The following is a 14,709-nucleotide window of genomic DNA, read 5'->3' as shown; positions in this document are numbered from 1 at the left end:
TTTCGTGAATACTGTTTTCTTGAAAATCTTGTAGCCGCCGAAAGAACAGAGTCGCAATTTCGACGATTTATATCTTTTTAATCTTTTTGTTGTCTATAGTCAAATCAGATATCAAACTGAAGCTCTTTGAAATATCTTTCCAAGAACATAATCTAAGGTCCGCAACAAAAGTTATCCGCGTTAGAAGAGAAGGTGTTCAGGCAGAAAACTTTCCATATTTGAAGCGAGACAATTTTGGAGAAAATCTTTCGGGCATCAAATCTTGTCCAAATTGATTTCTTTTTTATAAGTAATCCTAATATTGTTTATTCTTTGTTTTAAAAATATTTTTGGATTATTTTGATCACTTTGGACAGCTCAAAAGAAGGAGAACAGTCTCTTAATCCATTAGGCCACGCGAGAGAAGCCTTAGTGCAACCACATAAATTATTTTTGAAAAAGTAGCCCCCTCCAACGATTTCAAAACCTTTTGGCAGCCAACACACATTAAGTACACTCCTTGTACTTTAATTTGCCATTGGTTTGAGCTCAATCCGAATCGCATACAGCATGCACCCCTCACCCAAAGTCACCCTTCTTTCCGCAAAGGTCATGTTTTGTTGGTAAGAAATCTTTTTATGTGTGTTTGCACTACGAGTAGGATTTTGTACATCTTTTAAAGTTATTTTTGTTTTCATTGATTTTTATTGCATAGTTTTTATTTGTTAAGCTTTAACTTCGATTTGTATATTGTTATCAAGTCCTTAGTACTGAGAGCATTAGGTTCAAGGTTTGCATCTTATCTTTCCTTGTTTATATATATATATATATCTCTTTTTTTTTACTTCAATTCTTCTTATTATATCATTTGGTATTTGTTCGCTACATTTGTTCTCGTCTTTGGTATCATCTACACCTTTGACCCCTAATAAAAAAAAAGTATTTTTGCATAAGTTGCTTGTAGGCTTGTGCTTGCTTGTTCAAAGGTCAATTCGCTATGAGCAATCAAGTGAGCATCTCCAAGAGGGTATCCACACTAACATCCACCGTACCAAAAGGAGAGAAATCGAGAGGTCAAGTAGAGTGGAAGAGAATTTTACTTTATTATTTCTAACCTTTACTTGTGTAGTGATGGAAACACGAGGAAAGTCTCACGATTCTCAAGAAGAAAGAGACAAAGCCAACTTGAGCGATGAAAGGCTTAAAGAAGCTCAAATCTAAGCCTTTGCAAGATTCACACAATGACTTGAAGATCTTACCGAATCCTTACAAATGATGAACACTCGTGTTCAAGGGTTGGAAAGGCCACAAAGAGCTCAACACCGAAGAAGACCAATGAGTCCAAGGGAGGCATCTAATGACTACCAAGAAGAAGAGGTAAGAACCTTAAATAAATATTTTGCTAACGAAGACCCTTTTAATGTAGGTCCTTCAAGAAGAGTATACATTGGCCAAATGAGAGGAAGATTCCAACCCAACCGAGAGAGGACAAGAAAAGAGAACTATCTCGGGAGCATCAAATTAAAAATCTCAACCTTCCATGGAAAGTCTACACACGAGGAGTTTGAATCATGGGAGAAGGAAATTGAGTTAGTGTTCGCATGTCATAACTATGATGATGGCAATAAGGTAATTCTCGCAATCACTCACTTTAAAGATTATGCACTAACTTGGTGGGATAAAGTGATGTCTCATTGAAGGAGGAACAATGAAGGACCTGTAGATTCTTGGATCAAATTCAAGGAACTTATAAAGAGGAGATTTGTGCCACCACACTACCATAAAGCGAATTCAAGGAAACTTAATAAGCTCTGTCAAGGCACCAAAGGAGTTGAAGACTACTACAAAGAGATGGACATGTTGATGAGCCGTTTGCAACTAAAAGAAGATGAGGAGACCACCATGGCCCGATTCATAGATGGTCTTAACCCGGACATAGCTGACAAGATTGATTGCAACACTACATGGAGGAATTCCTACACCTCGCCGTCAAAACAGAGGAGAAAAACCAAAGGAGAGCTAAGAGGTATGTCAAATCTACCCCTAAGACGGCTAGTAGCAAAGTGGAGAGCAAATCCCTAGAGTCAAAGCCGAGGGCTAGTTATGTAAAGGGAGAGTCATCCAAGTCCAAGACCCAACCTGAAATTCCCAAGACTAGAACTAGTGAGATTAAATGTTTTAAGTGTCATGGAATAGGCTACATAAGTCGAAATTGCGCTAATCAAAGAGCTATGATACTTAAGGAGGGAGAGCTAGTCACAGATGATGAGGAGAAATTATAGGTTGAGGAGAAAAAAGAGGAAAGTAGTCAAGAGAGGAAGTAGAAGAGGATTCCAAAGACATAACCTTAGTGGCTAGGAGGAACCTTAATATGCAATATAGGGAAGAACCCTTAGAGGCCCAAAGAGAGAACCTATTCTATACTAGGTGCATCGTGAACTCCACCCTATGTAGTGTTATCATTGATGGTGGGAGTTGTACTAATGTTGCTAGTATGAATATAGTAGAAAGTTGAAATTAGCCACCACACCCCACCCACAGTCTTATAGCCTACAATGGTTGAATGATAGTGGGGATGTAAAGGTCCAAAAGCAAGTTCAAGTTCCATTCCACATAGGAAGGTACAAAGATGAGGTAACTTGTGATGTTGACCGATGCATGCTAGTAATTTCTTGCTAGAGAGACCGTGGCAATTGAAAAGAAGGTAAGTTTTGATGGTTTTCTTAATAAATATTCCTTTGAGCATCAAGGTAAGAAAATCACCCTTGTGCCCTTTTCTCCAAAAGAAGTACGGAAATGATGAATTGAAATTGGAAGAAAGAAGGTTGGAGGCTGAGAGAAAGGAAGTTATTGAACTTCAAATTAAAAAAAAAAAAAAAAGAGAAGACCCCTAAAAACAAAGAGAAAGTTGTGACCCTCATGACTAGAATAGATGAAATAGAGCGAGTTCTATGTGCTACACAATTGCTTCTTCTATATCTACATGAAGGTAATGATTTCCTAACTCAAGAAATAAAAAATACTTTGCCTAGTACTTGTGTTGAGTTTTTACAGGATATTGAAGATATAATGCCCGGGGTCATGCCAAGGAGATTACCGTACTTCGAGAGGAGAATTGAAGAAGAAGAAGAAGAAGAGCAACAAGGAAGTTTGTTTGAGCAGCCCACTCAAGGATCCAAAACACCTCAAGAGGCCGAGCCACATGAAAAGAGCCAACATGAAAACCAAGTGGAGATCTTTGAGAAGAAGGAAGAAAATTAAGTTTTTCAACTTCATCAAGGTAATAATCCTACTATAAATGTTTATCATCGGACGAACTAGCTTCGTTTGGATGTAGGTAAACGACTTGATTCGGGGACGAATCCAAATCAAGAAGGAGGAGATGATGTGACCACTATGGATCCAAAAAGCTCCAAGACTCCAGTTACACTCACAAAGAAGATAGACTTGAAGAAAGACCCACCAAACGAAGGAAACTCTATTGGACCCAACGATAAATTTTGACCATTTTGAAGGCCCATGAAGAACCTACTAGGGTCAAGAGGAAGCGAGAAATGGAGGAGAAGTCCAGCGAGTGGTCACCCATCAAGGACAAGCCCATCGAGAGACCACCCGCATGCACTCCCAACCAAGCACACACCACCGCGCGTGCCCCTGCCTCATGCGCCACACCGTCGTGCTAACCTCCCAGCGCATCCCTGCAGCGCGCTACGTTGCTGCGCTAACCTCACAAGTGCCTCGCCTGCGCCCGCGCACCTCATGCTTGCCCCGCACGCTCCTGATGCCCCACACCTGCACACCTACACCGTTTGACGCCCCTTGCGTGCCACTATCTCGCCGCGCCCCTCACCGCTAGTGCCCAGCGCCCCTCACGCACGTCAGCCATACCGCACGCCCCTCACCCGCCAGCGTTCACGCCCAAGCCCTCGCCGCCAAGCGCCCCGTGCGCCACACCTGCCGCTCCATGTATGTGTCCCCCTTCAGCGCCAACCTTGCACACGTGGCCCAGCCACCCCATAGGTGCCCTTAGCTTGCCTTGCCACCTTCTCTAAGGAAATTAGGAAATGCTTTCCTTTTTTTGTTTGAGATATTTTGAGGGATTTTATTTTGATTTATTTCTTTTAGATTTATCAAGTTTAAATTCACTTTTAGGCAAGTTTATTACTTTTTAGGAATTTATCATTTTTTAATTTCTTTTTAATTTTGTTATTTTCCTTAAAAGACCATGGGCCTTAGCCTATAAATAGGCTTGCACCCCTCTTGTATTTCACACCTTTTGAATCTTGATTGAATAAAACTAAAGAGTTTTCTCACCCCTTGCCGTATGCAAAACCCCACACCCCCCAAAATATTGAATCCCTTTGTGTGTTTAAACTTAGGTTTTCGTATTTTACCCTCGGAGCATACTTGGTTGGTTGGTCACCAAACTCTTAGAATGCTTCCGGCTTTTGAGCATAGTGAGTATTCTGTCTGCTGTTGAGATTTTCTCCACCTTTAAAAAGATTAGAGACTCGTGCAAGCGCACACGGTCACAAGTAATACTCGGAAGTAATCCAAGGTCGAATCCTCAGGGACTTGTTGCTTTTCAAAATCAAGTAATGCAGTGAAATAGTTCAAATATGCAACTGTGATTTAGGAAGAAAATAATGGTGAAATGTTGTTGTTTGGGGTTTTAACTATCAAGCAATTTAATGAAACTCAACCTCCTTGTCTCCTACCTTAGTTTTGATGCAAAACATGGAAAACACACTATGTTGGGAAAATGCACCAGACGCAATTGCTGACTTTTCTTGGGATTTGAGTTCTACTCTTTCACTACCGCTTTTGGTTGCTGCAGAGGCTAGGCTAACCTACAATCATATTCCTATGTGTGATTACAATCCTAGAGAATATCTACCAACTTATTTGCATTATGGGTCAGAGAGCCTATTCCTAGGACCATATTTTATGCGTTTATTCCTAAGTCACATCCCATATTGGTTTCCTATTATTTTACCTAACTCACCTTTCCCAAGGTCGGGCTTTGGTGTATAAATCAAGTTCCCACTGGCCAAATGGAAAAAAGATGTAAAGAAAAGTTTTTAGAAACCAACCCAAAAAAGTGCCCAGCGCAGTCTGGCCAAAATCCCGAGCGTGTTAAAAATCAAATCTTTTGACTAAGGCATTTCACAAGGAGGTTGATAACTAATTTAGAACATAATTAAATGAAAGTAAATGCACGAAAACATAAAGAAAGTATTTTTCATTGAATTTAAATGAATAAACGAGCCGTACAAGGGGTTCTAGCTTAACCCTCTTCTCTCTCGAGCGTGAGGGGAGTTGAAACTCGCTAAAGAACTTTAAAATAACAGAATGAACAAAGAACGGAAGTAAGAAACTGAATTAAAAGCACTACGAAAGGTAAAAGCGTGAAAAACAAAGAAATGAACAACTAGAACATGAACATAAACCCTAAAAACGTGTTCTACAACTAGAGAGCATCTAGAAGAAGATGAAATGAAGCTTAGAAGGGATGATTTGCTGAGGGATGGATGACCTCCTTTTATAGCACCATAGGTTGGTTGAAACTCCCCTCCAATTTAGGTGGAAAAGGGTTGAGATTCACCTAACCACCTCTCTTGGACTTGGACTCATGGTTTTGAACATGTGGGAAATGTCATCATTGCCCTTCATTAATCAAAACGTGCGTTTTGACAAATTGCCCTCCAAAAATGCGCCAGGCGCAATTCTGCAAAAGACAGAATTCTGTTATTTTCTTCCAACTTTGACCGCATTTATCTCATATTTTTCCTAAAGTACCATAGTTTGACTTTTATGCATAAATAATCTATGTATGTTCTACTTTAAGAATATATGGTCCTTTTTGGCAAATAATAATGGGAAATGGGTCAAAAATGTGGTCAAATAGGGCTACCGACACATTTTTTTGCAGTAAAAAGTCAACCTTAACATACCCCAAACTTAGCCATTTGCTTGTCCTCAAGCAAAAACAACAACAACAAGTCTAAAACAATCAACATGCTAGAAATATGAATGATCAACAGTCCAAATGTTCTAAGTAAATGAATCATATAAGTCTCAGGAAAGGCTCCACAAGCTAAACGTCCTAACTTTACTCTCAAGCCAACAACCATAAACCATCCTTTGTTTTGAAAATAAAAACGATTCTAAATCTTCTTTTTTTTCTAAAACACAAAACTCTTTTACAAAACCATGAAATATGCACACTTCCGTTTTTATTCAAAAATTTTAACATCAAGCGGACCGGCTACTAGCCCCTGAGGTTTTCAACACACTAACATCGGTTTCAAACCACAGCCACTCGTAGAAACTTGTTAGGTAGCAACTCGACATAAAATGATGTCGACAATGGTTTTCACGAAGTCACCTTAATATGTAGGCTACCACCCTCCAAGATGCTAACGCCACCCATTTAAACAAAATGAATGTCTATAGTGGGACTCGTGAAAAAGTAAGTGCGTTTTCTTTCCTCTCATGTTTCTTACCACTCTTTTCTTACTTTCACTTTTATTTTTCTTTCCCCCACTCTTATTTTCACTCACGACACTTTTTTGACTTGCTTTTCTTCTTTTGAACTCTTTTCCATACTCTTTCGTTCGAAAAAAATTTTCTTGCATATGACTCTTTTATTACTTGCATTTTCTTTCTTGACTTTTTTTTCAAAACATAAAATGCATTTTCTTTCTTAAAACAAAAAGACACACACCGTCCCCCCCCCCCCCCCCCCCAAACTTAAGGGAAACAGTGTCCTCACTGGGGAAAGAAATTTTGAGAGATGCAAAATTTTGGCACAAAAAGGACAAGGACTTCCAAAGCAATGAAAAAGTTAAGGTTTCAAAACAAAAAGAAGCAGAACACAGTTTTATAATCAAAACAAAAAGATTGGAAAATGACTCATGGCTTGATCATAAAACTAGGAAATCTAACCTATTCATGCCTTTAAGAATTCTCATCGACAAGATACAAAAACAAAGAACAAAGGAAAGCATTTCATTAAAAAGATGAACATGTTGATAGCTTAGAAAAGATGCATTAAAGAAGCTAAGGACAAGCAAGTAGTTAGAACAAGGAAGCATGCAAGCTTGAACTCTAAACAGATGCAAAAACACAACATGTATACCTTCCTAACAGCACAACATCCCAACACTAACCTAAAACAAAAAATAAACTAAACAACCTATAATGCAAACTAAAAGAACAAAAACAACTTACACAACCTACACAACCTACACAACCTACACAACCTAACATGCAAACTAATCTAAACAACCTAACATACAAAATCAAGATCAAAATATCAAAACAAAGAGAGTGAGATACTCCCCTATTCATCATCGGAAGACTCATCATCGGTGGAATCGGTAGGAAGACGGGAAGAAGATGGTAAATCGGCCGCCAGCTCATCGGGGAAAGAAGGTGCTTCATCACCGTATATCTTCTTGAGGAAAGCACATGTGGCACGTTGAGTAACTAACAGAAGCTCATACTTGTGCCTAAGCTCATCATACTGCTCCCTAGTCACCACCCCTCGGGTCTCGGGATCCGCGGCGGTAATGGGAGAATCTTCCTCTCGAACAATGGAATAGCCCCGAACTATTCTTAGAGATGTGAAAGGCTTCTTGGGCATCACAACATTGGCATCATCAGCCTCCAGTCCCGCCTGTAAGCATAACTCAGTTATTAATCCAGGAAAAACAAGTGGGTCTACCATTTTCTCCGAGCAACTCCGTATCTCATTTCTTATGAGTTCCCCAAAGTTGAACTCAACGCCCTTCATGAGAATGTACACCATCATCGCCCTATTGCGCTTAATGGAGGAATCGTGAGAAGTGGGTATCAACCGGTTCTTCACCACATACATCCAAACTGTCGCTTGCTCATTAATGTCAAGGGGCTTTAAGGAAAGCTTCCCCGTGGTTGAGATAGTCCATGTCTTATGTGGTCTACAAATAAGTCTACGCGCCTCCTCCACTTGCTCGTCCAATGGATGCACCAAAATTTCTTTACCTATGGTATTAAAAACATCTAACAAACCATAGTGAGTATTAATAATGGAAGGCGAGAATTTTACCACTTTACCCCGTACTCTCACTACATCCCCTCGGTGTGGGTTGATGGCAACGTAAAACTCTTTCACCAAGTCCTCTGATACACGTGTAATGGGGGCAAACAATGTCTCCCAACCATTCTCCACAGGCCTCCTCCTAACATATTCCGGCACCGGCTCTTGGGCCTCATCAAAACCTCTCTCAAGGAGGATATCACGTGTTGTGAAAGTGGGCCTTCTCACCTCCAATCTCACCCTTTTTACTCTTGATGGTGTCTGCTCGGTAGAATCGGTATCCTCTTCATTGGCCTCCTCAAGTGGCTCTTTTGCCCTTCTTTGCACCCTAGCCCTCTTGGCTTTTTTAGATGGACCGGCCTCGGCTTCTTTTTGAGCAGCCAAACGTGCTACAGCGGCGCGGGTCCTAGGCCTAAAAATTGTGCCTGGCGCAATTTCCGCCACTTTTTTCTTCTTTTGTGTTTTCTTCACCACTTCGGTCAAGCTCACCTCCTCATCTGAAGTCTCTGCATTAGCAACAAATTTGGGTCAGAAACATTCAAACTCGACAAAGAAGGGGTCTTACCTTGTGAAGAAGAGGAAGATGATTCCGCCATGGCCTCACTAGGGACATCCACAGGACCGGATGTTCCTTCTTGCTCTTTTGTAGGGGGCTCATCATCAACTTGCTGAGATTCGTGCACCGGAGTTTGTACTCTCACTTCATATTGGAAGATATCGTCATTGTCTTCCTCATCCTCAAACTCGTCTCCAAGCACTTCTTGGGTAATTCTCCAAAATCTTCATCTTCTCTATCAGCATTCAATTGTTCTTGTGCTGCCCCACTGTTTCCATCATCCTCCAATGGATCCTCTCCCCGTGCTTCATTCAACGCCACCAAAATTTCGGCAATTTTCGACGTTGTCTTTTCCTGTTCTAAATCATCAAAAACTAGGGGCTTTTTAGTCAAGATAGGATCTGGAAAAGATGGAGACAAAATACCTTGTAGAGTGGCCAGTGGAGTCTCATCCATAATTGCGCCAGGCGCAATTTGGCATTGAATTTCGACCGTGGCTGAATCTGAATGCTCCAAGGGCTTCGTGTCGTGTTCTAAATCCCCACTACCCTGTTCTTGACCTTCAACATGCATAGCAACAGTAGTGGAAAGAGAGGGAGGGATAGACAGTTCTAAAGACTCGGAAACGGGGTTATCTTGAGAAAGATTCATCCTACGACGTATACTCATGCTATTTAACTCAAGTTGAATCTCCTCACTCACTTTCTTTGAGTTTTCCATGAATTCTTGCCATTTTATGTTTAGTTCCTCAATTTTCGCATAAACCCTTTCATTCTCTTTGTCCCTAATTTCGTTATTTTTACTGAACATCTCCGCCCTCTCTTGAAGTCTAGCTATTTCTTCATCTAAAACAGCACCTTTTTCCTCTAAAAATTGATTTTTTCGAAGATAGACTTTATTAACTCCTCCTAATTTCTTCTCACTATGACCCTCTTTATTAACCCTAGCATCCTTAGATTCCATATTAATTTTTTCAGAATTTGTACCACCTATGGATTGATTTCTCCTAGGGTTCATTCTTATAGCTTCCTCATATTTTCTTCTTTGTTCCCTAGGATCAAAAACTAACTTTTCATGAGAAATCCTAGGAGGTTCAAGAGGAATCATACCCGGTTTGGTTGGTGGAGGCATCAACACTCTCTTCTTTTCCTTCTCTTTGTCGTGTGGCTTGGAGGAAGATGAACCTTCCATGGTTCTTAAGTTTGCTTCACGATCGACAACGAAAATCCCTCCAATAAACCCTAAAAGTGCCGAAAAAGAGAGAGATGAAAGAGACTTTGAGAATCTTTGAGATTTCTTGAGAGAAGATTTGAAAACAAGTGAGAAAATTATGGTAAAAATCGTGAATGAGGTGTTTTCAAATTCTAGGGCTTTTTATTTTATGTTTTAAAAGCTATTAAAGACATAATTGGGTTTAAAATTGGGCCTCTTTTTTATTTAAAAACAACCCAAAGCCCATTTGAACATAACCCACATAAAGCCCACCAAAGCCCTAATCCATAACTCAAAAAAATCGAAATTGTCTCTTGCGCCTGGCGCAATTTTGACATGGGTCGGATCTTGATCCTGCAAAATTCAAATGCAAAAACAAAAATTAGATTTGGAATCTACACAAAAAAGCCTTAAAGAAAGTGTAAAAATTTTGTAAAAAGAAAACAAAAAATATTTTACATAAAAATGCCCCCAAACTATCCGAGGGATTGTTTCCACTGTTTTCTCATGGGTCTTTCAGTATTACAGAGGTTTTACCTCTGTCAATATACTCACCATAATATTTCTTGACCCGATGCCCATTTACCTTAAAGATATTACCTTTAGAACCCTTTAAATCCACCGCTCCATGTGGATAAACATGTTCAACTACGAATGGCCCTGACCATCTAGACTTAAGCTTACCTGGAAACAACTTTAATCTAGAGTTAAAAGCAAAACTAAGTTTCCAGGTTCTAAATTCTTGTTCATTATCTTTTTATCATGCCACTTCTTAGTTTGTTCTTTGTACATCTTGGCATTCTCATAAGAAAACTGACGAAATTCATCCAACTCATGTAACTGGAGCAATCTCGCTTCACCTGCAGCAACATAATCAAAATTTAGTTTCCGCGTAGCCCAATATGCTCTATGTTCTAATTCTAATGGAAGATGACATGCTTTACCAAAAACAATGCGATATGGGGACATGCCTAATAGAGTTTTATAAGCAGTTCTATACGCCCACGAAGCGTCATCAAGTTTAATAGCCCAGTCCTTCCTATTTACATTCACAGACTTCTCTAAAATTGATTTTATTGCCCTATTTGATACCTCTGCTAGTCCATTAGTTTGTGGGTGATATGCAGTAGCAATCTTATGGTGAATGTTATACTTTTTAAGCAAATTACTTACTGCTCTATTCAAAAAGTGCGTACCCTCATCACTAATCAAGCATCTAGGTGTACCATATCTAGTAAAAATAAACTTTTGCAAGAAGAGAGAAACTACCTTGGCATCGTTAGTAGGGGTGGCTAAAGCCTCAACCCATTTCGAGACATAATCAACAGCCAAGAGAATGTAATTCTTACCGAATTAAGGTGGGAATGGACCCATGAAGTCGATGCCCCAAACATCGAAAAGTTCAACTTCCAATATTAGGTTTAAGGGCATCTCATGCTTCCTTGTCAAGTTACCTGATCTTTGACAGCGGTCACATCCTTGAGTGAATATATGAGTATCTCGAAATAGAGACGGCCAAAAGAAACCACTTTGGAGGACTTTTGCTGCAGTCTTACGTCCAGCAAAATGCCCACCATATGGTGATTTGTGGCATGCCTCTAGAATCTCCTTCTGTTCATGCCCAACAACACACCTACGAAGAATATTATCAGGTCCTAGTTTAAACAGGAAAAGTTCATCCCATCTATAAAACCTGACATCATGAAAGAACTTCTTTATTTGGTGCTTACTCAAATCATTAGGAATTATTTTGCTCACCAGATAGTTCGCATAATCAGCGTACCAAGGGACTTCAGAAATAGCTAAAAGATACTCATCCACAAAATTCTCTTTAATCTCACAACTATCATGCTGCAAAGAAGACTCTAGCCTAGATAGATGATCCGCTACTTGGTTTTCTGTTCCTTTTCTATCTTTTATCTCTAAGTCAAACTCTTGTAACAACAAGATCCATCTAATCAACCTAGGCTTAGCTTCTTTTTTACCAAACAAATATTTAAGTGCAGAATGATCGGTAAACACTATCACTTTTGTCCCAATCAAATATGAACGAAACTTATCAAATGCGAAAACAACAGCCAAAAGTTCTTTCTCAGTCACCGTATAGTTCAACTGACTACTATTCAAGGTTTTACTTGCATAATAAACAGGATGAAGAATTTTACCTTTCCGTTGACCCAACATCACACCTACAGCAAAATCACTTGCATCACACATTAGTTCAAATGGCAAGTTCCAATCTGGTTCAATTATGATAGGTGCTGAGCTAAGTGCTTTTTTAAGTGTCTCAAAAGCTTTCAAACAATGTTCATAAAAAACAAAGGGTCGATCCACTTCCAATAACTGACACAAGGGCTTAGAAATTTTCGCAAAATCTTTTATAGAACGGCGGTAGAAACCCGCGTGTCCTAAGAAACTTCTAACACCTTTTACAGTTGTAGGAGGCGGTAGTTTAGCAATCACATCTATTTTAGCCCTATCGACCTCAATTCCTTTTTCTGAAATTCTGTGACCTAAGACTATACCTTCACGTACCATAAAATGGCACTTCTCCCAATTAAGCACAAGGTTAGTCTCTTCACACCTTTTTAAAACATTCTCTAAGTTCTCTAAACAAACATCAAACGACTCACCAAACACAGAAAAATCATCCATAAAAATCTCTACCGTGCTTTCTATCATGTCTGAAAAAATAGCGGTCATGCATCTTTGGAAGGTAGCGGGAGCATTACAAAGACCGAACGACATTCTCCGGAATGCAAATGTCCCATAGGGACACGTGAACGTGGTATTTTCTTGGTACTCCGGAGCTATAGTAATCTGGTTGTAACCCGAATACCCATCGAGGAAACAATAACATTCCTTCCCTGCAAGACGATCAAGCATTTGGTCAATAAAGGGTAATGGAAAATGGTCTTTTCAAGTTACCTTGTTTAACCAACGGTAGTCCATACACACTCTCCAACCAATCACCGTTCTAGTTGGGATCAACTCGTTGTCGTCGTTTGTAATCATCGTCATACCACCCTTCTTGGGAACGCATTGAACAGGGCTAACCCAACTGCTATCTGAAATGGGGTAGATCACTCAAGCATCTAACCATTTTATGATTTCCTTTTTGACCACCTCTTTCATTTTCGGGTTAAGCCTCATTTGGCACTCGATATAATTGGTGGCTCCTTCCTCCAGGATGATTTTGTGCATGCAAAATGTAGGGCTAATTCCTCTTATGTCCGCTATGGTCCATCCAATAGCCCTCTTGTACTTTGATAAAACCTACCAAAGCAAAGATTCATGTTCATTAGACAAATATGAAGAAATGATAACGGGCAAAGTATCGTTTAAACCCAAATAAGCATATTTTAAATGAGAAGGTAAGGGTTTCTTTTCCAATTCTGGAGGTTCAATGATGGAAGGTTGCAAGGCCTTCAAATCCGCTATTGTCGGCTGCAAAAACTCAAAACGCTCAAGTTGGGGCAAAATTGCGCCAGGCGCAATTTTGGATTGTTTTCTTTGCGGCCTCAAAATTTGCTTCGAAGTCTTCCACCATCATTTGCTGGAGTTCCTCCATGATTGCTCCTATTGTAGAGCACTTCTCGACTTCATCTGGGAGACGCATCACATCGAGGACATTGAAGGTTACCTGTTCATCATTGACCTTCATCATGATCTCTCCTTTCCTAACATTGAAAACCGTATCTCCAGTTGCTAGGAATGGCCTCCCAAGAATGATCGGCACCTCAAGATCTGCTTCACAGTCCAAAATTATGAAATCGGCGGGAAAAATAAACTTATCAACTTTAACAAGCACATCTTCTATTTTTCCTTCCGGTTTCTTTATGGATCTATCAGCTAGTTGTAAAGTGACAGTAGTGGGACGAGCTTCTCCTATATTTAACTCTTTAAAGACAAAAAGAGGCATAAGATTAATGATTGCTCCTAAGTCACACAATGCTCTTCCTAGGTTCTTACCTCCTATTGAGCAGGGGATGGTAAAACTTCCTGGATCCTTACATTTAACAGGCAATGGATTCCCTAGAGCACCACTACTACACTTTGTCAAGGCTACCGTCTCATGCTCACCTAACTTCTTACACCTAGATATGATGTCCTTTAAAAACTTAGTGTAGTTAGGCATTTGTTCTAAAGCATCTATGAGAGGTATATTGATATGCAACTGTTTTAGAATCTCAAAGAACTTCTTAAAATTACCATCCTGATTCTTTTTAACTAGCCTTTGGGGGAAAGGTGGAGGAATCTTAATATTACCTACCTGTGGAGTAGTGTTGGGCATGACTGGGTGTTTATGCTGAACGCACGCACTAAGCGTGGTAACAATTATATAGATGCAAGCGCACACCTGTCAGAGTAATATAAAATGGATGGAGTATCCAAGTATCGATCCTCAAGGACTTCTAAACAATTTCCAAACTCTGAAGTTTTAAAGAATAGTGAATGTTGAAATGAGTGATTCTTGTAAATGGGAAGTGGTCACAAATAATGGTTTTGGATTTGGGATTTGGACTTATAATAATAAAACCTAGCCCGAATTACTTCAAGTTAGCCATCAAAGAATCAAGGACATGCTAAGGACAATATGCATTTTACTTTAGAAACCAACGACTACGCTTCTCACTTGACTTATGTCTAAGCAAGTTCAAAGTCCTAAGACATTCCCTAATATGTCTATTATGAGAGATATCTTAGTTTTAGGATGGAAATAGTCGCAACCTCGGGTTAAGGTCCTATGTCTAGGCTACTTAAGCGGAACCCTTATGTCTAAGGCGCTCCTCTCCTCGGTTTAACCACTCAACAATGCAAATAAGCAACCTTTTCAGTATTGACTTGTTAAGACTTACAGTGGCCTTCTCTAAATCCT

General features: G+C 39.8%; 1 pseudogene; it reads right to left on the bottom strand.

Moving 5' to 3' along the window:
• Positions 1 to 11,183: 11,183 nt before the first annotated feature.
• Positions 11,184 to 14,124, bottom strand: LOC148210417 (uncharacterized; annotated as a pseudogene).
• Positions 14,125 to 14,709: the final 585 nt, after the last annotated feature.

Source organism: Momordica charantia (assembly GCF_013281855.1).
Source record: "Momordica charantia cultivar OHB3-1 chromosome 7 unlocalized genomic scaffold, Mcharantia_2.0 BLBB01000007.1, whole genome shotgun sequence".
Classification (NCBI taxonomy): domain Eukaryota; kingdom Viridiplantae; phylum Streptophyta; class Magnoliopsida; order Cucurbitales; family Cucurbitaceae; genus Momordica; species Momordica charantia.
Note: the sequence above shows the minus strand (reverse complement) of the source record. Positions and strands in the feature narration are given on the sequence as shown.